General features: G+C 49.6%; 1 protein-coding gene across 5 annotated transcripts in view; it reads right to left on the reverse strand.

Annotated features, from left to right (window-relative positions):
* BCOR (BCL6 corepressor) overlaps positions 1–26,393 on the reverse strand; it is a 125,854-nt gene that overhangs the window by 76,065 nt on the left and 23,396 nt on the right. For 4 of the 5 annotated variants that reach the window (XM_072994230.2, XM_072994232.2, XM_072994231.2 and 1 more), the window contains exons 1-2: positions 2,642–2,775; positions 1,880–1,993 (exon numbers count right to left, since the gene is read on the reverse strand). The exons of the other annotated variant lie outside the window; for it this stretch is intronic. The gene's annotated coding sequence lies outside the window, so the exon portion shown is untranslated. Of the gene's footprint in view, positions 1–1,879; positions 1,994–2,641; positions 2,776–26,393 lie in introns of those variants that run through there. 5 annotated transcript variants of the gene reach the window in all.

Consider the following 26,393-nt stretch of genomic DNA (forward strand, 5'->3'; position numbering starts at 1 on the left):
ACAGGGGAGAGGAGAAGTCCCGCTGCTTATCTTTGTTGGCAGATAGTCTTCCGTGGGGCCCCATCGAGGGAGCCCTTTGGCCTCCAGGCTTCCTTCACAGGGAGCCGCGATCATGGAAAAGTTTAGAAAAGCTTGACAGAATCCAGTCTGTGCGGCCAGGCCGAGTTCAGACCGCCCTTTCGCCGGGTGTCCTTTCCAAAGGAAGCCAAGCGCTGAAGCAGCAGATAGAAAGCCGAACAAGGGATCGTTCGGAAAATGTAATGGGGAAGCCAGCTTCGAGGCGACTGCCATTAAAACAAGCGCATGGGTTTTGCCTGTGCTTGATATTAGAGGATGTTGGGACTGGGTGGAAAATCCTCTCCATACTTCCTTTCCGCCCTGACCCACCCACGTACCCTCCTTCTGTGAACCTGAGGTGCCAGCCGATGACCCAGAAATGGAGAAGGGACGCGCTTCACAGGAGGAGGAAAGGTCGCCCCCCGACTCGCTTGGTGAGGAACAAATAAGCTACGTGCCTCAGATACTGTGCTCCAGCAACCCTGGAGTTGGCGGCAACCCGCGGGGAGGGGGTTTTGGCAAACAGTCCCTTGGCCATCCGGTCTTTATTAGGGAAGTTCTCAACCTCCCCGGAGCCAGGAGGAAAGGTGCAAAGGACGCGTGAAATTCCTGGCCGCCACCCCGGACCCCACACTGGCAACATAAACTCTTTCAACTGGAACCAGCAGCGCTAGAACATCCTCTCCTTACCCCTTCACCTAAACCCTTCCCATCTTCTCCACCCCTCCCACCTCCCACTCCGATCCGCCAGTGGCCTCGAAAACAACCGAGAAAACCTTCCACCGCCTCCGCAATCCTTTTTCAAAGCGCGTTCAACCAACAACAAATGCACCCGGCACAGAGCCGCCGAAACCCTTTTTCTCTGTGTGTGGGGTTTTGGTGGGGCTTTTTTAATTCCTTTTTTTCTTTTTCCCTCTCGTGTTTTGCCTGTCTTTTCTCAGTACTCATCTTTTAACTCCGCTGCCCGGTGAACCAAAAGGGCGAGCCAAGAAGCTTTTCAGCAACGCTCCGGGTGCCCTCCTTTCCTGCCTGGATCCAGCCGCGTGCTGTTTTTTCCTCCTCCTTCCCCTCCACCCACTCTCTCCCCTTTCCCCTTGGGAGCCGAGACGTAGAGGCTGCCAGAGGTGGGGCTTTTTACAGCCCTTTCCAAATCGGAAAGATAAAAGAGAGCGAGACGCCAGGAACCTTCTTGCCCTCCTCCCTTCCGGCCGGAGTAGACAGAGCGCGACCGACAGCTTCCCCCTTTCTCCTCTTCTCTCTCTCTTTCTCTCTCCAACCGCCGCCCCCCCCCCCCGCCGCCGCCGTCGTCGCACCCGCCGCCCCGGCTTCACAGGCCAACTGCCTCCAAACTTCCAGCCAGCCCGCGCGGCACACCCGCCCCTAAAAGTCCACCATTTCTTCCTCCCTCTCCCCCAAGAAATATCCAGGCGGTGACCGCTGTGTTCGCTAACCTCTCCCTTGCCTCCCTTCCGCCCTTCTCCTTGGAGCGCGGATCGTTTCAGGTTGAAATACATTCTGGCAAGGATCCCAAGCGAGAGGAGGCAAGCCCGGACCAAGGTTTGCTCTCTCTGTGTGGTGTGTGTGTGTGTGTGTGTGCGTGCGCGCGCGCCTCTCTCTCCCCCCCCCTTCTCGAACGCAAACCCCAGCCAGATCCGGAGGTAGAGAAAAGCTTCCCTTGTCAACCCCCCACAAAACGAAACGCCGAACAGGGGGAGGGGTATCTCGCAGGACTCGCGGTCTGCGGCTCCCTTTCGCAGTTGCCTGACGAGCGGCGTAAGCGGGCGACCAAGAGAGGCAAGAGTTCAAAGAGAAGGGCACTGACCTGAGTCTCTCCGCTCCAGGGAAGTCGTCGCCGCGCCGCCGCCGCCGCCGCCGCCCCCGTGGACGCTGCGTCCTATTCTGTGTCGCGAGTCCCGCTTCCCAGCGAGTCCAGTCCCTGTCTCCAGTGGGCGAGAAAAGTTTGCCGATCTCAGAGGTCGGAGAAATCGGGGCTGCCCGCGCGGTCTGACGCCCTGCCCACCGGCAGAAGTCGGAAGGGGGGGGCAGGTAGATGCGGGAGACCTCCTGCTACTCCCGCCTCGCTCGGAAAGGAGTTCAACACCCCGGCAAGCGCCTTCCAGCTTCCCGCCGGCTCCTCTTTGGCAGCGCCATGTTGCTGCTGCGGCTGCTCCGGGGCTGGGCTCGACGGCTCCTGTCGTCGGCGCCTTACATGCTTGGGTTTGGGGGGGGTTTCCCCCTCCCCTTCGGAGAGCCTAGCGTTCTGGTGGCGGCTGAGAGGGAGGGAGTGTGTGTGTGTGTGTGTGCGTGTGTGGCTGGCTGGGTTGGCTCTGGGGATTTAATCCGCCGGGAAAGCCGCTCTTCCTCACCTTGCCGCTGGGAGACCGGGCTCCGTCTGCTGCACGCTCGCCCCCGCCCCCGCCTCCTCTTCCCCGCCCCCTTTCCTCTCCCCTCCTCCGCCGCGGGCTCAGCACTGAGGGAGCCGCCGGCAGAGGCAAAAGCAGCAGCAAAGCCGCCGCCGCCGCCGCCGCGCTCTCCCAAGCAGCGAGGCTTCTCCTCCCCCCCCCCTTCCGCCCCGCCGCCTCACCCTCTAGCTGCCTTGCATGCCGTCTTTTTAAGGCTCTCCTTAATCGATTCCCCCCCCCCACACCCTTCCTCCTCTCTTCCGTGTTTCCTCGCTTCTGGGTCTCTGTGGTGTCTCTGCTGGCCGACAACGCTTGTCCCAAAGCGCGCTCGCCTCTCCCCCCACCCCCGGTCCCTTATTCCATTCGCTCTGCCTCGCCTCGCCCGGCCCTGCCCTGCCCTGCCTGAGGGCGTCCTGAGGAGACTCCGCTCTCCTTTTGACCAGGCGAGGTTGAAAAGGAAAGTCTCCCGCCCCCTCCTCGACTCCCTTCTCCTCTCAGCTCGGCTCCGCTCGGCTCGCTCGCTACCCAGAAGGCCAGTGGAGAGCCGCAATTACCATAAAGCTCCTCTCTCCCTTCGCTTCGGCAGGCTGTCAAAAGCCCCAGCAGCAGCAGCAGCAGCAGGCGCAGCCAGACCCTTGCGCCAGACCGCCTTGGTCGCCCGCCCGCCCGCCCGCCCGCCACCCGGGCTTCCTTCCCCTTCGTGCCGCCGGCGGAACGGCTCGCGCTCCCTTCTCTTCTTCTCCCGCCCCCCCCACTCCCACCCTCCGTCGCCCTCACGCCTCCCGGCCAAGCCGAGCGCGGGCGCTTCTTCACCTCAGGATTTGTTTACCTCTCTCTCCCTCTCCAGTCTGCCCGCTCTTTTTTTTTTCCCCTCCTCGCAAGAGCACCTTCGCGGTGCCACTCTCGCAAGCCCCCCTTTCCCCCCCTCTCCCTGCTTGGCGTTTCGTCGGCGCCTTTGGAATCGGCGAGGAAAGGTTCCCTCGTGCTGCGAACGGCATCTCGGTCAACCTTCTCGCTCTCGCTCTCTCTCTACGGCCGAAGGGCAGAAGTCCTAGGGAGATTGTGTGGCGCCATCGTATTACCTTTGTCCCGGGGAGGGAATTCAGGGTTCTTCCTGCCCTTCGTGGATCTCCATTTCCCGGAGAACCCGAAAAGAGATGCCTCTTTGTTCCCCTCCCTCCTCCTCGCTCTCCCTTCCTCCCCCCACCCACCCCGCTCCAGAACGTCCCATTGTCGCCTGGAAGTGGAACGCCCGCTCTTCCCATTCAGCCTTTCTTCCCACCTTCCCGTCTTATCTGGTCACCCTTCTCCCCCGGGACAAATACCTCCCTTTTTTTTTTAAGATAACGGTGTGGTATCCCGCCTTCACCCCGACCTGTATTTTAAGTCTCCCTCCACAAGAACAATTTTTTTTCTTTTATCTCTTCTTTCCAGAAGCGAACAAACCGTCAGTCTCTTCCAGTACCCCGCTTGTTTATCACTCTCGGTACCCACAGCTCTTCGTTCACATCCTTTGCTTTGCTCTTCGCCACTATTTTTATCCGTCTGTGGGATTTTCTTTCTCTCTTCACCCCTCCACTCTGCCCTGCTCCCCCGCCCCGCCCCGGCCCCGCTTGGCCCTTCTGTTGTAATGGAGACCATTCGTGTCACAATAGCTATTTTTCCGGATTGACCAAACTGCTTCCCTTCTCTCGATTTCTGAAAAGGACCTTCGCCTAGGGAAGCCCCCAGCCCCTCTTAAATCGCGGGAGGCGGGCGCCTTGCACCCCAGCTTCTCCGCACTGGAGTTGGAGGACTGACTGGCAGGAGATTTTTCTGCCCGTCTTTTGATTTCTTAATCTCCAGGACAGTCGCCCTGTTGCTTATCTGCTTACTTCGACAGCGTTACTTTTGACGGCTCAGGCCAATTGCTAAGCGTCCTCTTCCCCGTCCCATCTTCTTGGTTCATAGTTCTTCCTCCCACGGCGAGGGATTCCTTTCTACAGTAGGTTCCCAGCGATCGCTGGAATTAACCACAGGATGCGGACGATAGAGTTAACCTTATTCTCCAGGTGTAATGCCTGCCAGCGCGTGCATTGACCGCTTACCACTGGTGTAGAGACAGGGCATGGGACTGCAACATTTGACTGTCCATTTGCCTTAGAGTATGAGCCCTGAACATGGTGGCACTTGGGGTTTTGAAGCAACGTGCGTAGGACTGCGGTGGCAGGCTTCGATCCCTGCTTGTACACCAAAGGCCATGGTTAGCTAACAGCTTTCGTCCCAGACGTATTTCCCAAAAAGTCCTACTGAATTCAGCGCAATCTGCTTCCGATTAAACCTGTCTATGCTACAAACGGTGAGGAAAGGGAGCATAAAGCAGCCTGGTAGAAATGAATGCAGGTTTATTGTCACTGACTGCATCGGTGACTCTAGCAAGCTCTCGCTTTTCGCTTTCGTTCCTGTTCTTAAATATTCCTAGGTGCCTGCAGCAGCTGTTTACCCCTAGGTAAGGCCTGACGACTCCTGCTACTTCAACCGAGACGAACTTCATCAAACCTATTCTCAGCCTGTTTTTCATGGTGACGTCCAGGAATCTGTGGGAGAGAAGGGGGGAAAAGTTTGAACCTCGTTCCTCGCAATGTTTTTCTTGATTAATAAGTAGCTTGTTCCGAAGGCAGAACAATTCTTATGTGTTCCTTATTTACGCGAATTTCTTTAATAGGAGCAGGAGCTCCCTGATGCAGAATATGGTTAAAGAAATCAGAAATAGAGGCTCTCATTATTTATTATTATTATTATTATTATTATTATTATTATTATTATTATTATTATTATTATTATTATTATTATTATTATTATTATTATTATTATTATTATTATTATTATTATTACACATGAATAATTTGTGATTGCTTAGAACAAATCTTCGGCCAGAAAGCAGATACTGCGTTGAATTCGATCTTTTGCTTGCATCTATAGGAGACGAATGGAAACCCCCCGTTTTTCCCTCAAAGCAGAATTGAAAGATACTCACCGCTTGTAACCCGAAACCCTGAGCACAGAAGCTTTTCAGCTTCTTAAACAACTGATACAAATGACAAAAGCCATCGATTTCGCAAGCTGCAGGATAAATGCTTTTAAGGGGAGGGGAGGGCAAGTTGCAAATGAGGTGCCTGCGTTGGAAATGTTTGGGAAAGGTTTTCCTCCGAGGTGCCTGGAAGGGGAGTTCAAATCCGATATGGGTGGGGGGAGGTGTATTGTTCTCGGTTTATGAGGTATGCCTCAGAAAACTATCCCACAGGTTTTTTCAATCTCCGGTAACGAGCCACAAGGACACCTGGCCTATTACACTGTAAAGCTATTTTTTATAAAGACGTTTTAGGGCTAGACATTAAAAGTTATTAGACTGAGTACACGTGAGGTACAGACACACAGCTGGAAGGAAAAGGGCCTCTGATCTATATTTTTCCCTAGCTAGAAAGAGACAAAATCTGGGGCGGGGGAGAGCCCTCGTTAAAATATTCGGCTTCGGCTTCCTTTCGCCAATCTGTAAACGTAATGGTTTGCCAGCCCACTTGTTCGTAAAACTTTTAAGCTTTTGTCCTCTTCAGGCTTCCAGCAGTAGACTCCCAGTAGTGGGGGTGGGGTGGGAAAATGGGCCCGTTCGTTAGTTACGGCAAAACTGAGCTTTATTAGTCGTATTTTTTGTTGGTTGGAGACCATATCATCGGGTGCCTGTATAGAATGATGCCGTGGGTGTGAGGCCCTGGCCTAGTCAAAAAAAGATCCGGAGACTTATACTGTAGTGAGTAAATCCGGGACTTCGTAAAGAAAACCTTCAAATCCATTAAAAACCCTTTGGAAATGCTGAGTACAATAGAGCTGATTGAACCCAAACACTTGAATTTAAGGCCAAAATACTCGAAATTAATGGCCTTCCATTAGCGCCATTGTTCAGCCCTTTATAAACATCGTTGCCCGCATCTGGCGATACTTTTTTCAGATCTTCGGGATTCCTCGGAAATTTTGTCGTGCATTGCCTTTCCAAACAAGCCTTACGCGGAAACGCTGGCAAAAAAAAAAGAGAAAAAAAGAACAAGCCGCGGTTGCTTAGTTTTATTTTGTGCCCTTTTTGTATGTTGTTTGTCTTCCTGTTCCCTCTCAAAATTCTAAGAAATTGCAAATCCGAGGGCCGGTGGGGACCGGGTGGTAGGTGTTTCCCGGAGTCCCCCCCCCCCCCACCTCCACCCGCTTCAAGTCTTCAGCCTGGCGTTGTTTTGCTAAGCAGACTCGAAAAGATCGACGCAGCCGAAGGAACTGAGGCTGCAATCAGCGATCCCCTTTCTCTCATCCACCCCCCCCTTCCTCTTCCTCCCTCGCTTCCTCAGGGAACTGACCCGGAGGTCAGGCTGTTGTGCGCTGCACTGGGGGGGGGGGGGAGAGAGAAGAAGCTTTGAGAGCAAGCAAAGAGCCAGCCGTAGATAGAGGCGCTCCGCACCCTCTTCGTCAGAGAATCCGGGAAAGGAGGAGGAGGAGATTCACACCAAGCACCGCTGAGAGGACGCGGAGCGTTTAACAACCTCCTGGAGGAGACACCGCCGTTTACGAGGAAGGGCCAGAAGGCTTCGCCAGGGAACAGGGCGGCGGAGCTCCCGGCCGCCTTTTGCCTCCCTCCTCGCAGCTGCTGCTGAGGCCATGGATTCGCGCGGCACCCCCCTCCCACCCCTTCCTTCTGAACTGCACGTGGTTCCCCGCTGGCCCCTTTTCCAGGCAGCCAAGCCTCCCGCCTCGCCAAGCGGCAGGCAGGTCTCCTACCCAGGCACGTAATCAATCAAGAAAGCCTCACCGTGCTGTAGGCCCGGGCCCGATCAGGCTCCGTCCGTGACTCAGTTTTTTTTTCTCTCTCTCTCTCTTTCCTAAGGATGTCGCCAGGATTAAATTCATTAGTGCTGTGCCCAGATACGATGGCGTACAGCGCCAGGGAAGAGGGGGAAAGGCCTATAAATAACCTGACTGCTATCCTGAGCTCTGAATGGCCCTGCTTGAGTGTGCCTTAAATCAACCCGTTGCCGTTGCTTCCTGGGAGCCTGGCGTAATGGGAGTGTAGACATCGGAATAACAAGGCCACCTTGACTGGGCCTTATGGGGGGGGGGGCTGACCACACTGGCATGCTTGATTTCACCATCAGCAAAACAGAAGTCACTGACATTAAGATGTATGCATTTACTGAACTAGAATTCTACATATTATCTGAACCAAGGTATCCATGTTTCTGGAATGGTGAACCTCTGCCTGTACAAAGTGATAAAAAGGCGTGTCCTATCAGAAACCTCCTTTCAAGCACTGGACTCCGAAAAGAGTGCACCTAGCTGCAACAGTCGGCGGGAAGGGGGAATCTTCTTTCATTTTGGAAGGGCGCATATCTGGGCTATGATCCTAAATAAACTTGCTTGAGAGTAAGTTCTATTGGAATCTATAAGACCTTTTTCTGCGTAAACATAATTACAGGGGAGGTTTGTCTTAACTCTCACTAGTTCCATCAGCTAAGCATCTGTCTTGAGCACACACAGAATGTGGGTACAGTCATTAGACAGGAAAGAACAAGTTTCAGGTTTTGTCAGGCATGTGACACATATGCAATACACAGACAAGTGAGAGAGACAACTAACAGGGCCTCTTTTTCTGCCCAGCTAACATCAGGTTTGCAAAGAACCTTCCTCTGGCCAGGCCAGTCAAAATGAAAGCTCTCTTTTATTCATTATCAATCATGGCCTGTGCCCCTGCTATGTGCATACACAATTTAATATCCAATTTTTAATGCAATTTTCTTCTTTTAAGATGAGCTTAATAAGATCCGTAGACAGGAGGGCCTGGCGTGCTTTGGTCCATGGGGTCACGAAGAGTCGGACACAACTAAACGGCTAAATAACAACAATAATAAGATCCAGATTTCTTAATTAAAATTAGTCATCATTCTCTGGTTTTGTACTGTAGATCACTTGGCCTGTAGTGGAGTGAACAAAGCAAAAGAACTATATGCCCTTCTGGATGGATTGCTGAAGAGCAACTTTTCTGTTGTTGTTCTGTGAGGTCAAGTCGGGGCTGACTTATAGGGATCCTAATAGGGCTTTCAAGTGAAATGAGGTATTTAAGGAGTGATTCTACCAGTCCCACACCCCTGCTGAGCTCCCTAGTCTATCATTCTATCCACTACACCCCCTGCACATCCTACAACCTTTCTACCCTGAGCCAATATGTAGCTTTAGGAATATATTGTGTTCTCCACTGTGCAGTGAAGGCTATCCCATTAATTGTGTTCCACTCTGTTTCCTCAGAGAGAAAGTAGTCATTCTCTCTAGTGGTGGTAGAAACTACTTCAGAATCAGTGGAGAAGGTTCCTCTGTGTGTGTCTGCATGTTACATGGGGGGGGGATTATTTCTGCTTCCTCCACTTGTTCTCTCCCTTCTGAGACCTAGTTCTTATGAACAGCAGATGAAATGGCAATCTTTCTTTGGCTTGACTGTCATTTCAGGCAGTAACAAGAGGCCCAATGTACAGAACCTTTCCCTGCCCCACAGAATATTACTGTACATAGAAAGTAACTAGGCAGCTGAAGGGGACCTATGTAGAACCCTTTCTCTTAATATCTCTTTCTGAGACTATTTTTTAATTTTAGTATGTTTTTCAAATATATGTGTGTCTTTGTTTGAATGGAGCTTGTGAGATCCCACCTGCAATATTAGGTGGTACAGTTCTCATGTAGGTTAGGAAAAGACTTGATCTTGATCAACAATTAGAATGCTGTTGTAGTTTTAGTGTCTGCACAGCTATTTCTGTGAATATGACTATACACTGGAAATGAAAGTAATGCTTCAGAGAAAATAGGTTTATGATGGAAGCTCTATTATGAAATTGGTATTTTATTCAAGACAAGACTTGGCTGCAAAATGGAAGGACTGGGTCAGCAAAATGAGAAGGGAAACTACCATGCAGTTGGGCTAGTTTGCTATATTTTGAAATAAGTGAAGTAATACACATTATTGTCTGGAAAGAGGAGAAATGAAGTAGTGAGCTTAAAATTATCTATCTGCAACTTTTTGAAATGTGACTGTTTTTCAGAAATGCGGCATCTGAAGTAAATCCTATTCTCACTTACCGCTCCCACCCCTCAAAAAAAAATAGGCACTTGGCCTCTGTGTTCTCCTCATCTTTATATTTCTGTATGTTTTTTTCCTGGTGTGCTTCATGGAAGTGGATTAGTTAGTCGTGATGCTAGGCACATTTACTTGCCTAAATAGAACTAGTATGCAGTAACAAAATCAACTGCACGGTCAGTCCGGTACCTTTCCCTCAGGAGAGAAATCCAATAAAAGTAATACCTTATTCCGAAATAGATTGTAAATCAAAGTCAGTTCGATCGAGAGTACTAATGGTCAAGATCCTTATTAGGGATGAATTTAAATAGAGTGATCCATTAGATATGATAAAACAGAACTTTTCTTCAGATAGATCTATGCGAGACGGGATTCTTCCCACTGCAGAAGTCTCGGGCAATCCATCTGATCCTATAAGATCTCTATAAACCATTGGAAATCAGCTTTTTCGTGCTCTTGGAGACTGAAAAAGCAACCACTTTTGCTCACAAGGAAAACTAGATTTGCCTTCTTCCAGAGCAAATTTCCTCCAGCCCAGTTTAACACACACACACACAGACATCACATCGCCACTAAAGACACAGCTGACTGTGGGCTGAAAGGCATCCACTTGTGGCTGTTTACTACTTCGGCCATTTTGACGGCTTGCACGTTGGGACTGGAAATCCTGGGCGTGTTTCCAAGGGGACTCGCCAAGAGCAGCTCTTTCCAAAGAGCGCGAGTACGCGCGCGAGAGCACGCGTGAGCGAGTGTATACACACATACAGACCCGCACACACACTCCGTCGGCCTCCGCCTGCCTGTCACTTCTGGGGTGCAGCCTGGAAAGGGAAGCCAACGACATGGCTGGCGGGGGAGGGCTCCCCTCGCGCTCCTCTGACAACCAATCACGGAGTGCTGGCGACGGGCTCTGAAAGGGCTACTGTCTGTAACCCTGACCAGTTTGCTCCTTGCTCGCAGGAAGATGCAGCTGCGACGCAGGAGGACCCTGCTGGAGAGGCGAAGGGGAACGAGCGAAGGAGCCTAAAAAGAGAGGACACAAAAACGACCTCGTCCCTCTTGTACACCCTTCCCGACCTTCCCCTCTCCACTCCTCCATTCAGTGTCAGACTCAGCGACTGTAAACGGAAGAAACAATAGAAACATCTCCCCCCCCTCCGCCACTTTACACAAACCGGCAGATCAGGATCCCTTAGAAAGACAACCATCCTGAGCATGATACCTTTCAGATGTGTTGGAACTACACATAGTAACATAGCTGCACTCCAGCAATGGCTTAGTCAAGGTTGCTTTTTTGGGGGGGGGGGGGAGTCTCTCTTGGGTTTGGATGCAGAACTTTACTAGATTAGGCATACAGCTTCCTGGTCAGAGAAAGTTCCCTTCAGGGCAGGTATCTTCCCTTACCAATCTCTTTAGAACTGATGGAAGAGAGGAAGACCAGCTCTAGACAAACCTTTGAGAAACAGCAAGAGAGGAGCTGGAATAAAGGGGGTCGTCCCAGGACTAGGGTAGATTTTCCTTCGCACTCAATAGGCAAATGTGCATCTGCCCTGTGAATTGAGCCCCCTAGATTCAAAAACATTAACTGGACCTAGAAATCTAGCATGTCTAAAAGTTAGCAAAAACCCTTTCCCCATAAGCAAGCTGAGGAAAAGTGTGGCCCTCCAGATGTTGCTGGGGTGCAACTCCCATCAGCCTCAGTCCACAAAGCCCATGGTTGACCTATCAGGAGCTTTGCAGTCCAGCAGCAGCTGGAGGGCCACATGGTCCCAACACTTCCTTTAGTGTCCTGGATGCAGGTATCCATGGTAGTGGCGGAAAGGAGGAGGAGGAGGTCTTAGGTGGAACAATTGCTGCCTTAGGTGGGAAAACAAGACACCTCTTTATCATCTTGTGGTGAAAATTAGACCTAGAAATTAGCCTCTAGGCCTGCTTTTAACAAACAACAACAAAAAAAAGCATTCTCCTTCCCAGCAAAAGAAATCATCTTTCACTTCCAGAGAGTCTCTTCCTGCTTTTACCAGTGATTTATTTTAATTATTGTAAGAAAACCATGAAACCATTCTCTGCCACCTACTACCCAAAATTAAGCTGTGGGTGCGGGGGCAGGGAGAGAAACGATCTAATTCCAGGGCAGTCCTACACAGCCCTGAGTTCTTCAGTGTCATCATGGTGGCTGTCTCCAGCCTGCCTCAGGTTCCTCTTTGCCTGAAAACTAAAGGCAGTAGAAACAGCCAACCGGGCATACCAGCTCACGAGGAAACAAGCTGCGCTGATAAGTTGTTGTGGCCAAGCTGGTATTTAATGGCCGGATTCTCCATTCAGGCGGGGAAGGTCTATGTACACAGCAACAGCATGTTTTCTAGCCTGCCTGGACGCAGATTTTTTGGAATTAGCTGGAGAAGTAGCAAGATGGGGAGGAAGTCCTTCTTTAAAAAAAAAAAAAAACCTAACAATTAAAAGCATAGCTTCAAGAAAAGAGAAAAATTAATGTGGCATGTGGTCCTAAAAATGAAGAGAATAATGGTGTTAATTATTCTGAGCACTTTCAGCGCATGCCTCTGTGTTCTAGAAGTGACAGGCTACAGCAGTGAAACAAGATGCATACAATATGTCATCAAGATCTTGCCAAAGTCAGGAATGTATGGCTTGTGAATGCCATTGTTTTGGGAAGGATAGCAACAGAGAGATTAAAATGAGAATACTATTTTAGCCCAAACCTTGCTGCTCTGAGAAGGGAACTTCTTTGAGTTAGAAAAAGACTTTAAAAATTATTTAAGAGGAGCCTAAATTCAAAGGAAATATAATCTCCTCCCTGCTTTAAACCAGCCTAAAACCAGGCAAACCAAGCCAATAGTATGATATGGACAATGAGAGAATCCCAGTGACAATCAGCAGATCCACACAGATTTTAAAATGCACACATACACCAGTGTCATAGCTGCAGCTCCCCTTGATTGTGAATCTGATTATGAATCTGGTACACTTACCAACACTGAAGAAGTCATGTGTGCCCACAAAAATGCTAGTTTCCCAGTCACCATCATCTTTAAAATGAACAAACAAGTAAATGCAAGAAAGACTGTCTAAAATGTCAACCCTTGTGCCCAGACTAATCCTAGCCAAGCCAAATGGAACCAATTTCCTCTCTGCCCGGTCTATTGCAGGCCCTAATTGCCCACGTTAGAGAGTAATGAAATTACAAGGATTTGTTAATCCAGGCTCCAGATCTCTGAAACACTGAGGCACATTAGCAAAGCTTTTAGTGCAGCTGTGAAAAAAGTGGGGGAGGGGCCAGTGGTTTGACTCCCATCTTGAAACAAGGCAGGTTGTTCTGCTGTCGGAGAAGTTCCACGGGAGGGTCAGCTGGAGGAAGCTGTGAAACCAAGGATAAGGAATCTTGGAGCAGTGGGTGCCCATGGTAGTTGATTGCTCAGAAGACATGGCAGCCATGGCAGATGCAGCCAGGGTTGATAGGCAAAGGGCAAAAGCAGACATACCTACACACCCATGCATGTGCACAAGGACAGCCCATTCTCACACAGAATCAGGAAAGCAAAAAGCCAGACACAACAGGAAAGGAACAGGGGCACAGCCTAAATCCTCCCTCTGTGCTAAGTAGCCAGGCAGGCAAGAGTCCTCAGGTTTTCACTAATGGACCAACCATTGTACAGCTTTGGGCCTTCCAGATGTGTTGTATTTTAGCTCCCAGAAACCCTAGCCAGCATGGCCAATGGTAAGGGGTTTATGGGACTTTTAGTTCCAAGTCCAAATTTTCCCTACCTCTCACTTAAGCAAAAACCATGCCTTCACTGCTTTCAAAAAGGAAACACTTTCAGAAGGAAAGACACGGTGTAACTCTCCAAAAACAGAAGCACTCTTGACATCAGTAGACCCCCCTTCCTGCTAAGTATGCCTAGGAATCCCAGCAAGCTTAGCAGAGAAGACAAATCAAGGTAAGCCCAGGTATGTATAGGGATACTTCGAGTAGGGAAGCAGTTTTACATTCATTTTCTAACAAGGTGGAAGGGGATTCGCGGCTGCCGAGATGGTGTCGGAGGCCAGTTCTCATCAGTCCCAGTCACGGATGATGGAAATCGTACTACAACCTCTTCAGAAGCACCCCCATCCCATCTCTGCTGTATGGCGTGCCTAGGGTTGCGTTGGGAGCTTTTGCTGCCGAATTTCATTAAAGCCAAGCCCCCGAAAGTAGTTGATCCAAATGAGAAACAAAGTTGCTCGGAAAGACGCAGTAGCTGCACAACTTCCGTATTTAAGGTTACAGTCCCTAAACTTCTGAATCGCTACGGCCAGAGGAGCCTAGTAAAGACTTGGGCATCTGACGGTACGAGGGAGAGGACGCGAAAGTTAATGGGGCTTTTTCCTAGGTGTGCACAGGCTTCCGTGCTGATAGCACAATCCTGTGCGTGTTTACTGAGAAGTCTCGTCAACTTCAATGGCGCTTGCTCCCCAGGGCCTACGTTTGCCGCCTTGCTCCTGCTAGCCCTTGAGCCGGAAGAAAGCCTCCCCACTACCACCACCCCCGCTTACTTCGCTGTCATGTTGCTTTTTCTTGGGTGTCCGCAAGGGAATTTCCCCTGAGCCAAACTCTGGCTCCTGCTCAGCCTTCTCAGAAGCCGCCTCTCGCAGCTCCTTTCTAAGAGCGATCCGGGTCAGGCACTGCTGGTGACGAGAAAAGAAAGCCCTTGTAAACCTCAGCCCGGCGCGCGATTAGTCATCCACAGAGTTCCCCTAAATCAAAGGAAACCTGGCAATCCCCCAAGGCTTGAACCGTTAGGAGGGGATGTGTCTTCTTGTTTCCCCACCGCCACCCGGCCCCTTCAGATGTTGGGGAAGTCATGGAAGGGGGGGCCGAGGGGGGAGGGTGTTCCTGCTGCTCCTCCGGCTGCAGCCGCCCCGTGTGTCAAGCCCCTGCCGTCTTTCAAACGATCGCGAAAGGTTTTTCATCTTGGCCGCCAGATTAGCAGCTAACGAAGTTCGGCGGCTGCAGCCCACACGACTACGGTTGCCTGGGTTTATCCTTCAATAAAAGCCGAATCCTTTATTAGAAACAGGAGACGTGTCTCCTCCCGCCCCTCTCAAATCCTAACTGGCGAGGCGCAGACCGACACCTCTCTCGCCCCCCCACCTCCCCGAACGAGCATAACGCACGTTAAATCCCCCCCCCCCCCCGTCTGGCAAGCCACTGCCAAACACTCTCGACGCCGGTGGTGGCGGCCCCTTTTCCACCCAGGGCCAGCCGGCAGCTCAGGAACACACAAAGGGGGAAACACACACGCACACGCACACATACAGAGAGAGCGAGAGCGAGAGCCAAATTTCCCCCCTCAGGACAGGTATTTAAAAAGCAAGGCGCGCGTTTCTTTTTTGTTTGTTTATTTTTTGTGGGGAAAGGCTACGTTTTCCCTTGAAATCCCTTCTTCCGACAGGCTGCGAAGATCAACCAGTAAAGTAAGGGACAACCAAGAACCGGGAGCAAATCCCACCTTTGCTGGGGCAAGCGTTTTATATCAGCCCCCCCCCCAACAAATCCTCTTCCCTCCCCCCCCCCCCGTCGTAGGTGTAGCGAACCTTTTATTTCCAAGCCTCTAGACACGCGGGCACACACCGCTCCCTAGCAAAGCAGTGAGCACCCCCCACACATCCTAACCAACCCGGCTCAGCATCACCTTCCTTCGAGAAAAGTCGCTTCCTTTATTAGAAACAGAAGGCGCACCTCCTGTCTCTCCGGGATGAAAATCCCCTCCTTTAAAAAAAAAAAACCTCAGGGGCAACCACCCCCGCCTCAGATTTCCCATCTCTAGCTGGCGGCCCTCCCCTTCTCAGGCGCAACCAACACCCCTTCCCTCTGCCTCAAATCCCTCATTACCAGGCGCAGTCAACCTCCCTCCCCTCCCGAAGCGCAGCCAACCACCCATCAAATCCCCCTTCACCAGGCGCTGCTGCTCCCTCTCCCTCCTCCCTCGCTCTCCCCCGCCCCAGCTCCCGCATCAGCAGGTCTGAGAGGCGTCCGCGCGCTCGCTTGTGTGTGTTCGCCGCCAGAGCTGCCAGATTGAGCGAGCGAGCGAGAGCAAGCGAAGCTAGGCTTCCCAGGGCGCCGGCGGCAGGGCCAAAGCTCGGGATGCCAATGGGCTCCCTGCCTGTCCCTCGCGCTCTCGAGCGAGCGCGCCCGCGCGCCAACCACCCCAGGGGACGTCTCGGTGCCAAAGCAGGGCAGAGCCCAAGAGCGCGGCTCTTTGCTTTGTGCAACGCCATTCAAGCAGCAGCAGCAGCAGCAGCAAGAACAGCCTACCCACAAACAGGCAGGTGATTCTGCCGAACACAATGAAAAAGGCACCCCTTTCTGTTGAAACAGTGTTGAACGAAAGCGACCACTTGGGGGTGGGGGGAGGAGTGAACAAAGCCAAACAGAGAGTGTGGGGAGGCAAGGTGTGGACCCCCCTCCACTTCAATTATTTGGCTCCCACTGGGGCCGCGGGACGAAGAAGCCCTTCTCCTCAGAGAGGTTTCGGCGCTGCTGAGTCTGCTTTGGCGTCAGCCCCAGAGCTGGCGGTGCAGCGAACCCTGCCCTGAGGGCGGAAAGAGGCGCTGGAAACAAAGCCAGGCAGCAACAACCTTAGCCACCGGCCCGCCGTGAAGCCTGGGCGAGAGAAGGAACCCCCTTCCCGCCCCCGGACGCTCGCGCGGCAGCGGGACTTTCACGGTGCTCCTCTGCCTTGGGAGCGAGGAGACCTTCTTCCAGAAGGCGAAACTCCAAAGGGCGCGAAGGCAGCCCCCCCCCCGTCCCCAAACAGAAAGTTGCCACTTTCGCGCCGCCTTTTTTCCCGAGGCCAGGGACCTCCACCTCGGAGGAGTGAGGACTCCAAAGGGGCCAAACGGCGGCGGGGGGGAGGGGGGAGGAAGCGAGTGGGCGGGGGAGCCGGCAAGGCCAAGGCCGCGTCCACCACCTGCCTCCCTCCTCTCGCGCACTTGAACCAGAGGCACCCTGAGGCCTGGCCCCGTGTCCCGTTCTTTGGGGGCCGCGCTGAGCTGCCAGGCAAAGGCAAGGTGGAGGCGAAGAGCGGCATTCACTCGGAGTCTCCGCGAAGAGGCGGCGGGATTGCAGCCCCGCACCGGCAAGGCCGGGAGCGGAAGGAGTGCCGGCGCGGGAGGCTGTTCAAGGGCGGGCGGGGGAGGGCGGTCGAGGCGTGATGTCGCTGCCGCCTGCCCTGTCTGTTGCCGGGCCGCAAGACTCCACCTTTCAGCCCACCCAAAGGCGAGCTTTCCGCTGGCCCCCAGAAGGGAGGGAGGGAGGGAGAGCGAGAGCGAGCGAGCGCCAGCCAGCCAGCCAGCCAAGCAGACGCAGCTGCGGCAGCTGCCGAGCGAGGCAGGCAGGCAGGCAGGCTCTGGGACTGTGTGACACGAAAAGATGGCGCTGCCTCGCCTCCCTTCCCCCTCCAGCCGCCTCCTTCCCTTTCGGCTTCTACTTCCTCTCCAGCGGCTTCGCCCGGCCGTTTGAAATGCTCCCCCCCCCTTTTGCAGCCGGACACCATTATTAGCTCGGTGGGTCTTTGCCTTATTCAACCCCTGGCCCCCCAGCCCGTCCCCGCCCCCCTCCCCGCCATTCTAGTTTCTCTCCCTCCGCCTCGTTGGCTTATTAACTTTGCTAGTTTCGTTTTTCTTTATTTATGTTAATATCAGGCAGATTGCGTTGGGGAGGCGGGGAGGGGAAGCAGAGCGGGTGGGAAGAGGCAGAAGGGCAAAAAGGAAAAGTTCCGTCGAGGGGGCCTGCTCTCCCCTCCCCGCCTTCGATTTCCTTCTCCCGCCCCCGGAGCCAGCAGGGCGGGAAGGCCGAAGACCTGGCGGGGACGAGGAGGAGGGGGGGAGGACAGCCCGCGACTCCTCGGGAGGAGGAAGGAAGGAAGGCCAGCAGGCAAACGATCCGGAGATCTTGGCCGAGTGTCAGATACAAGACAGACCCACAAAGCGGTCAACCCGGAGTGTTTATGTTCGAAGCGACTCCGCGCCTGTAAAATGTGCCGAATTTCCTCTCGAAAGCAGCCCCTAGATAAATGAATAAAGTTCCCCTTTAATCAGATACGTCGATACCCCTCCCTCTAATTTATTAGCGCTAGGAGGCACGCTCATTTCCTATCATAACAATGACTTCGCTTCAAATCAAGATTGCTTGTTCCACCGATTTTCGTGTCGGTTTGAATCCAGGTTCCTGGCTTCGCGGAGCTGTGGGTCAGAGGCTGTCGTGAGCCTAGCCATTTCTGGTTCCCTGATTATAAGCAGTTGTTTGTCGGCCTTTCCCTTTCTCTCCCCCTCCCCCCCCATCCGTGTTTTTCTCTTTCCCACACACCCCTCACATTTTAGTCGCTTGAGGCTGTTTTTCACTTCCTCCCCACCCATCACCTTTACTGATGGATGGAGGGGGTTGGGCTGGAAGGAAGGGAAGGAGTTTTTGCACTAGTTGTCCATGTGGATGTGACAGTCCTCGGAGAAGTTTTAAGTGCCCAGTAATTCGGTCTTGCACAAGGCACAACCGGTAGACCTTTTGAATCCATTCCAATCCACCTTCCTCCTCATCCTCGTAGGCCCACAATTCTGTCAGTCATGTTTGCCCTGAGTGCTTATGTTTTTCCTTCCTTTGTAGTTTCTTTTCGGGAGGTGTGGAAATGAAATTCAGCATGGCAATTGCTTATTTTAGAAACACTTAATTAGATGTCTTGGTACTAGGAAGCTGCTTTGGTAAAGAGGCCTCGCTGGTTCTATTTACTTGTATGCAGTGACAAGGCACCAGTGAAGTCAATCTTCCTGCTCATGTTGGAGCATAAATATACAACATGAGATTGTAAATCTGATGGATTACAGTGCAGGATGTGTGTATGTATCTGGATATAAAATTACAAAATCTCCAGAGATTTGGCTTCCCTCGAATTGCCCTGTTGCAATCTTCTTTTTTAAAAGAGTAGTTATTTCCTCCAGGTATAGAAAATGCAAATTTAGAGACTTGGATGTGAATTACTTTCTAATCAGAAATTAATACATAACATCAAATTTAATAATTTATGTTTTCAGTGGGTCTGTGCATTTTCCTCAGCTGAGTTCAGTGGTGCTTGGAGTCCAAAATATAAATGTGATTTTGTTCCAGCCAACTCCCTTGTCTGTAAAGACAAAAAAAGACAAAGGGGTTCCTTCCTGCTGCTCTTGCATCTGGTTGTCAGTTAAGTCGAGGATCTCTGGTGGTGGCAATCCTGCCCCCACCAAAGTGAAGCATTCAGTTTGGCAGAAAGTTTGCCAGCAGTCAAAAAAATCCTGATCTCTGATCTGACAATCTATTAACATTTTGCAGTGATGCTATGCCTTCCACTTGTGCTTAAGAAATTGTGCAGCTGTTCAGAAGCTCTTGACTTGGTCCTTTTGAGATCACTGACTTGTGCTGCCAGGGCAGTTACCTCAGTTGCTCTTTCACCTCCAAACGCTTCTAAGGACAACTGTGTTAGTTGAATCCTAGTCACTCACTGTAGATCTCTAGTAGCCTAGAGAGAGATTTGTTCAGAAACCTTCACTGAGAACTCCAAATATGTATTTCTGAAGCCTCAGTTGATCCCTAATGGGTTTGAAAGGGACTGCTGTGCATTTATGCTGGAATGGGATGGAGACGAGAAGGGTTGTATCTTGTCTTGAGAGAGGCCTGCTTTTTCTTCCTTTCCTACCAGTGGTTGGAGAACACCATAGCTAGTCATTAGATGCTGTTGCCTGCAGCAGTTATGTGTTGCATTCAGTAAGTTATTTTTTTCCTCCTATTTTTCTTTCCCTGTTTATCTTACTTTGGAAGATCAGTTGTAACAATTCATACTCTTGGTTTCTCCTTTATGTGCCGAAAGTATTCCAGCTTTCTGTATGTCCTGTTTTGCAAATTCTTCCTCTTTATCCATTCAAGTTACTACTTCTTTATTGTGTACCCTCTGGGTCTGAGACATTCATAGCATCCTACAATAATTCTACATTTAAAATCTACCTTTTTCTAGGTTGCATGTTCTAAGTCCTTGATTGCATGACATACAATAGAACTGGTAATGTTCATCTTTAGTCCTATATATTTTCCTCTGGAGTTGTAGGTGTATCTCTGTTTGTATTTAATTTTCATGAGTCTGAGAATCAAATTCAGCTTTTGTGTGGTAGTTCTGACAGGGGAAATGCTAAGAAGTGTCTTATCTTGCTCTGGAGTGAACATTAACAAACGTCAGCCTCCTGCAGTTGCCCCAGTGGCCTTGCCTTTTAGACCTTTGTCTATTTTTTCTAAAGGCAAGCAGCACAGCCACTTTACTCTTTAAAGGCAGTGGGGCTGATCAGATTATGGTGGGGCTGATGGAGAAGCCAGGTTTGATTTTTGAAAGGGGTGCAAGTGCCCATCCTCCGGCCAAGACCACAGCACCTAAAAGGCAGCCTATCTGGAGCACTAGCTCAGCTAGTGTTAATCCTTTTTTTCTCTCCTTTTCTGTTTTCCTTCCTGACCCAGAAGGGTTTTTAAAATAATCATCTCACCCTAAATAGGAGAGTGGTATTTGATGGCCAAGTCTTTGCAGAAAGGCTAAAGCAAGGTTTCCAGCAAAGAAGGGCTATGGAGTAGTGCGATCCAGCAGTCTGTTAGATGGAAGGAGCAACATTCAAGAAAGTAAAAACCTGAGATGGCAAACCTGGCTGTTATCTGGAAGTAGCTCTTAATCATTGCAGTGGAATTCCAGGCCTTATGTGAAGGCCGCTTTATCTAAATGATTGGAACCAACCATTTAAATAAAAGCCATGCAGCTTCTCCAGCAAGGATTGGTCAGAAGCCCTTGGCTTAACTGGAGTGTGGATCGCAGTAAACAGATGGCACTTTCAAATAAATACTGAGTCAAGCTATAAACTAGATGGTTGGAAGGCCTTCCCAAGGCCAATTAATTTTACTGAGCTTGTGGGGGGGGCATAGATTGCATCCCCCTTCAGGGCTAAATTTGAGGCAGCCCTGTAAAAAAACACCAGCATGTGTTTTCAATAGTGGGGTTTGGAAGTGATGTGCGAGAGCTGGGACAGATGTTTTTCTTTTGCAGAGCTGGAAGTAATGCTGTAGTTAGTAGAGCCCACGCTCAGCCTGGCTCAGCATTCTATCAGTTCAACCAGGTTTTTCAGGTTTCAGTTCTGCTTGGAGAACCTGCCGAGCCTGCTTGACCAGAGCGCACAATAGGACAAACCAAATAAGCATCCTCAACTCACAGAGCAAGAGGGAAGGGAAAGGCTGGATGGCGCTGTGGTCGGGTTTCCTAAGTAAAGTTATCCCGTATCTCCAGCCTCCTAAAGGAAAAGAGCTTCTCTGCAGCTTCACCATGCCTTTCTTTGGCCAAGCAGTACCGCAAATCCTCGTCCTTTCCTAAACACATCTGGCATTCCACCTAAAGACTTCTAGACCATACATGTGATGCTTAGGCAGGAACGGAGACCGGGCACCAACATTTGGAGGAATAAAAAGCTGCTGCTCTGGTTGGCTAATTACATCAGCATCGCTTGTAACCATTCTTCCGCAGACTAGGTCAGGATCCGCGACCTCTCCTGCCCAGGTTTCTCTGTGGGCCCTACGTTTACCGCAGAGTAAACATACCTGCCTGTCTCCACATGGTCTGACAGATTTTGAGGGGCGTAGCGTCTGTACGGAATGAACTGATATTTAATCAGTTTAATCACCGACGGGGGTCTCCTTTGAGCCTCCTCTTGAGTTGGACTGACTGGCAACGTAAAGGAGTCCTCCCCGTCTCCTCAACGACTTCTGAGCAGCAGGAGGCTGGAGAGAAGGAGGGCCTCCGGGCCAGCTCTGCCTAGTAAACAGAGAAGGCATTTGTGCAGGCGCAGCGAGTAAACAGTGCCTGGCAAACAGACCACCGGCTTGGCTGGGGCTGGAAGCAGAAACCTTCCACTTCTCGGCACTTAGCAACCGAGCCAAGGGTTGTTCGTCCGCTCTTTCTCGGAGCCAAAAAGGCAAGCTCGGTTTGATTTACTTTCTGGTGACGCTGCCGCAGAGATTTCTCCTGGCAGTTCAAGGGCAGGACGAGACCCGTGCAAGCGGAGTCCTGTGAACGGAAATCTCTCATTTACAAGGTTCTGCTCCGCCACCGAAAGCCACCCTCGAGTACGTTTGTTCCGGGCGCAGTTCCCTTTTATCTTTGCTGCCCTCTCCTTCTTCCCACGTCTCGCAAGAGGAGGAGGAGGAGGAGGAAGCGGGGGGAGAGGGAGCCGACGGGGAAGTAGGATGCGCAAAGGCTATAGAAGCGAGAGAGCTCGGCTCGGCCTCTCGCTTAGGCTCAGGGTAGATAGAATGTAAATAGGAAAACGAGGCCCGGCTCCAAGCGCAGACTGGTGGAGCCTCCAAGGCCAGACAAACACAGCTGAACGCACGTGATCAGGCTGCCCTACAAGCCCATAAAGGCAGCGAAAACGAAGGGGGAGCTCCCCTGGCGTTTAACTGTTGGCTTGGGGCGGTGGGGGAGGTTGAGGCGGGTCTGAGCAGGGAGACGTGTTTCTGACTTATTGTGTTGGCCTGGTGCAATCCTGCAAACGGGTGCGTTAAATAAAGCTTTCTCGAGTTCTCCGATCTGGCTGCTGACAGTGACTGAAAGAAGCGCAGGCAGTTTCCTAGGGGAAATGGAGAGTGAAAGACACGATGGAGGGGGAAGCGAGCTCTCCCTCCTCCCCAGGGACCATAGCCTCTTTCCAAAATCTTTTGACAAAGGCTTGGAATCCAAAGCCCTGATCCTAAACAGCCTTTGGATTCACGTTCTTTGAAAATCCATAGAACTTAGACACATATTTAAAAAATTTTCCTATTCGTTTTAAAAAGCTAAAATCCAGTAGATAGAATGGACTGATTCTCATTTTAGTCCCCGTTAGTGAAATGAAAAGTGAACAGTAATGAAAGTCCCACTGAATGGCCAACATCAAATAGATTTTACCCTAATGGTAAATATCTTCGAGGGGGGGGGAACTAAGCTAAACTAAAACACACACAGAGAAAATTAAAATATAAGCAGAGCAGTAATTTCATTTGCCTTGATTTTCACCTTAGAATGACATATCTAGGATCTTTTTCCACCCCCTCCCCAGGACAAGATTTTAGCCCTCCTGAAAAGCAGTGCTTAATGCTTCTTTACATGAAAATTGCAACTACTTCTTGATTGTCTGAATACAAAATCGCTATCACCGGTCATTTCATCACCACCCCCAAGCAATTCCTCAACAAAGGCTTATGGGTTTGACTTTGAAAAGGGAGCTCCTGGGTTTGGCTGACCACTTGTATGCCCTGAAGTAATTCCTCCTCACTTATCACTTTTCTCAGCTACATGCCTGAGTAATAGAAGAGGGGAAACATCTGTCTACCCATTTATTATTCGAAATAGGTGGTTAAGAATCACACATATAAACGGAGCATATATTAGTTAACTCGTATAATTTATTTTGCACATAAAATTGTGCTCTCAGCCCATGTTGGTAAGTTTTAGCTTTTCTCAGAAAACCCATTCTGGGAATTCCAAATATTTGTGTAGTGGACTAAAGTAGGTTGTCTGGAATCACCTCAATTGTCTTTATTTCTTGGGAGGAGTACTGAAAACTTCCATTGGATGTATGTATACACCCAATCTGCACACCACTCAGTGGGGTACAGTTTCAGTTGACTTCTCTTAGTTAAATCAATCTTTATTGAAATTATATGCAGCAGGCTTTATGCTGATAGATTGTGTGTGAGTGAGAGAGAGTGGGGGATTCACATATATACATATACTGGGTCTGTGTGTTTGAAGACTGGCAGCAGGTAGGACTGGTATCTTTAATTTAAGGCACCAGAGATTCTCTGACGGAATGTTCTCTATGCTATGTATATATACAATTTAATTCCAATTGCAGGAGGTTTCAAATAACCACAATAATTATACAGGAAGTTTGACAAGAATCAGGGGTAGCATTGTCTACACCTGAAGATGTGGGCCACAGTATTTGAAAACCTGTGCAAAATGAAACTTTTTAGCCGCTAAGGTGCTGCAAGACTCCTTTTTACAAGTAATGCAGCACTCACAGACAGGTCACGTTAGTAACCTGGGAAAGCTCCTTCATTCTGCGCTGTTCCTGGATTCCAAAGTGACTCCAGTGGCAGTGAGTACCTTTACATGATCTTTAGGATACCAGCTACAAACTTTCCAGACTCAGTTTGACTTAGTAACAGTAATCCAATGCCAGTTACATCATGCCTTGACTACTGCCATATGTTCCACATGGGGCTACCCTTGAAAAGGGACCAAAAACTTCAATTGGTGTAACAGTTAAGTTGCCAACTGGCACACGGTTTCAGGATTATACAATCATGACACTGAAATATCTGTACTTGCCAATTGCCTAATGGGCCCAATTCAGGATGTCAGTTTTAAGCTTTTAAGTCCTAAATGGTTTGGGTCCTGGCTATCTGAGGGAACACCTGTCTTCATTATGAGCATGACCTGATGTTGATCTTCAGGAATGGCCAGCTTCAGAGTCTACTTAACAAGTAAGTGGGAGAGGGCTTACTCCTGTTTTTACCTGCACTCTTTGCTTATTTTAATGGTTTTAAGGCATTTAGTTGATTTTAGTAATTTTTGGCAGGATGTTGGTTTTCCTTGATTTTGATTTCACCATTAAATTTATTTGTACACTTTTTATTCTTTAAAGAAAATTGCAAGCCACCTGAATTGCCACTTTTTAATGGAAAACTGAGGTAGAAATGAAATGATTTAATAAATAAAGTAATACACATATCACTTTTTAGTAGCCCAAAGCAATCACATGGACAATACAGAGGACAAAGGAAAGCTAATTCCAGGTTTGCCATGTCAGTCTGTGCTAGCGTGTTATAAGGATACTGGATAGTCTCCACAGAGAAAATGCTAAAAGTGCAGGGAGACTCCTGGAATTAGCATGCCAGGCAAAAATAAAACAAAAAAAGTAAGCACAATTTACCCACAGAATGCATGGCACATGGGGCTTGTACTGTTTGCCTTATTTAAGTCTGCAGTCTACAGAGTACACCTATTAGGGAATAAGCTCTGTTCACTGGGATTTATTTCATAATAGGTATGATGTGGTAAGTGAGCAGTGATGAGGAATCTCTCACTTGCCAGATGTTTTTCATCTGCAGCTTCCATCAGCCCTTCCTGGCATGGTCAGTGATTTAGGGTGATGATATTTGTAATCAAAAGCATCCAGCCCTATTAAGTTATTTATAGAGGCCCAATAATTTTTCAACACTTAGTTATAGTATTGGAGTGTTATGACTCTGGAGACTCAGTTTCAAATCTCCATTCAGTTCATAGGATGGTCTTCCATTGGGCAGAATGAGGCAACCACCTCAGGTATCAGATACCTCTGATATCAGATGCTGAGGTCAGTATTGGCAGCTTCCCTCCAACCATTTCTCCTGATTTTCCCTAGTCCTTTACCTCAGTTGGCCAACGGAGATGTGGCTTCCATTTGGCCTACCCTGCAACCTTGTAAACAAGCTACTGCTCTCTTATGTCATAAATGACAGAAGAGTACTGTCTCATCCTTGGTACCAAAGCAAAAGTCAACTGCTGGTTCAGTTCAACATATGTATGTAAAGTGGGGGAGGGGGCATCTTTGCCTCATTCTTGGGCCATCCCAACTAATCAGCTTCATGGGAGAATAAAATGGAAAGGACAGCTGTGTATCATCTTGAGTTCCTTGGAAGGAAGGTAAGATACACATGTAATTAAGTCTGTGTGGGTGTGCATGCCTGCGCCCATGCACACGCATGCATGCAGGCCCTCAAAGTAAGCAGTACAAAGCTATTGCACCCTTTACTCTCTGGGGTAAAATGGTGACTAAACTGAAGCGTTTGTCACTAAGAAGAGACATCTTCAAGGTGATCTGATTACTATTGCTTCTTGTTGAAATGAAAGGGTCCTAGAGTCAGCAATTCTCAGGCTTTGTTCCATTACACCTTTTGACATGTATGCATTGGACCTTAAGGTTTTTCTTTGGTTCTTTAAAAGCGCTGTTTATAGTTTAACCTTCCAGTTCATTAGCAACAAAGGGACTTGTTTTTTCAAAAAAGGCAATGCTGCTAAAGACACCAAAGGCCTTCTCTTCTTGCATACTTTTCACTACAGGCAAGACTATTCATTGCCTAATGACTAGAGTTCTTACCATCAAGCCCTGAGTGTTCCAGAGTTGGAAACTGCTAGCTAAGCAAGTCTATTTTTAATTCTTTTTGTCACAAGAGGTCTGGTTTATTTTTGTAGCTACTACATCTCCAGATCTCCCTCTCTGGCCTCTGAAAAGGTCTTAGAACATATCAGTAAATATATACCCTTACTCCAGATTTCAGATTTATACTCAGTTTCTTAAATTTATAACACTTCAAAATCCTCCAGTTCTGCATGCCTTGGAGATGCTATGCGCTTTGATCTTAACTTTTAAAAATTAATTTCCACATTACAGAGCATGAAAATGCAAGTTGTAAACTAAGGTGCAGAATCCTTTTAATCTTCTTTTGTTACTAATATAACACAAGTTTCTCAAGCTATGTGTTTCCAAATTCCCTGAAACTGAATAGCAAAAAGAAAAGATACCTCCCCCCGCCCATTTCATCACACCTTAACTTTAGATGGACAAAGTCCATCTAAACCAATACCTGAGCTTGGTACACAGTTTGGGGCTGCCTTTTTGCTTTCAGCTTCCAAATGACACACCCCATTGCTTTGCACCCCTGG

The sequence above is a fragment of the Pogona vitticeps genome, chromosome 3, assembly GCF_051106095.1.
Source record: "Pogona vitticeps strain Pit_001003342236 chromosome 3, PviZW2.1, whole genome shotgun sequence".
In the NCBI taxonomy this organism is placed as follows: domain Eukaryota; kingdom Metazoa; phylum Chordata; class Lepidosauria; order Squamata; family Agamidae; genus Pogona; species Pogona vitticeps.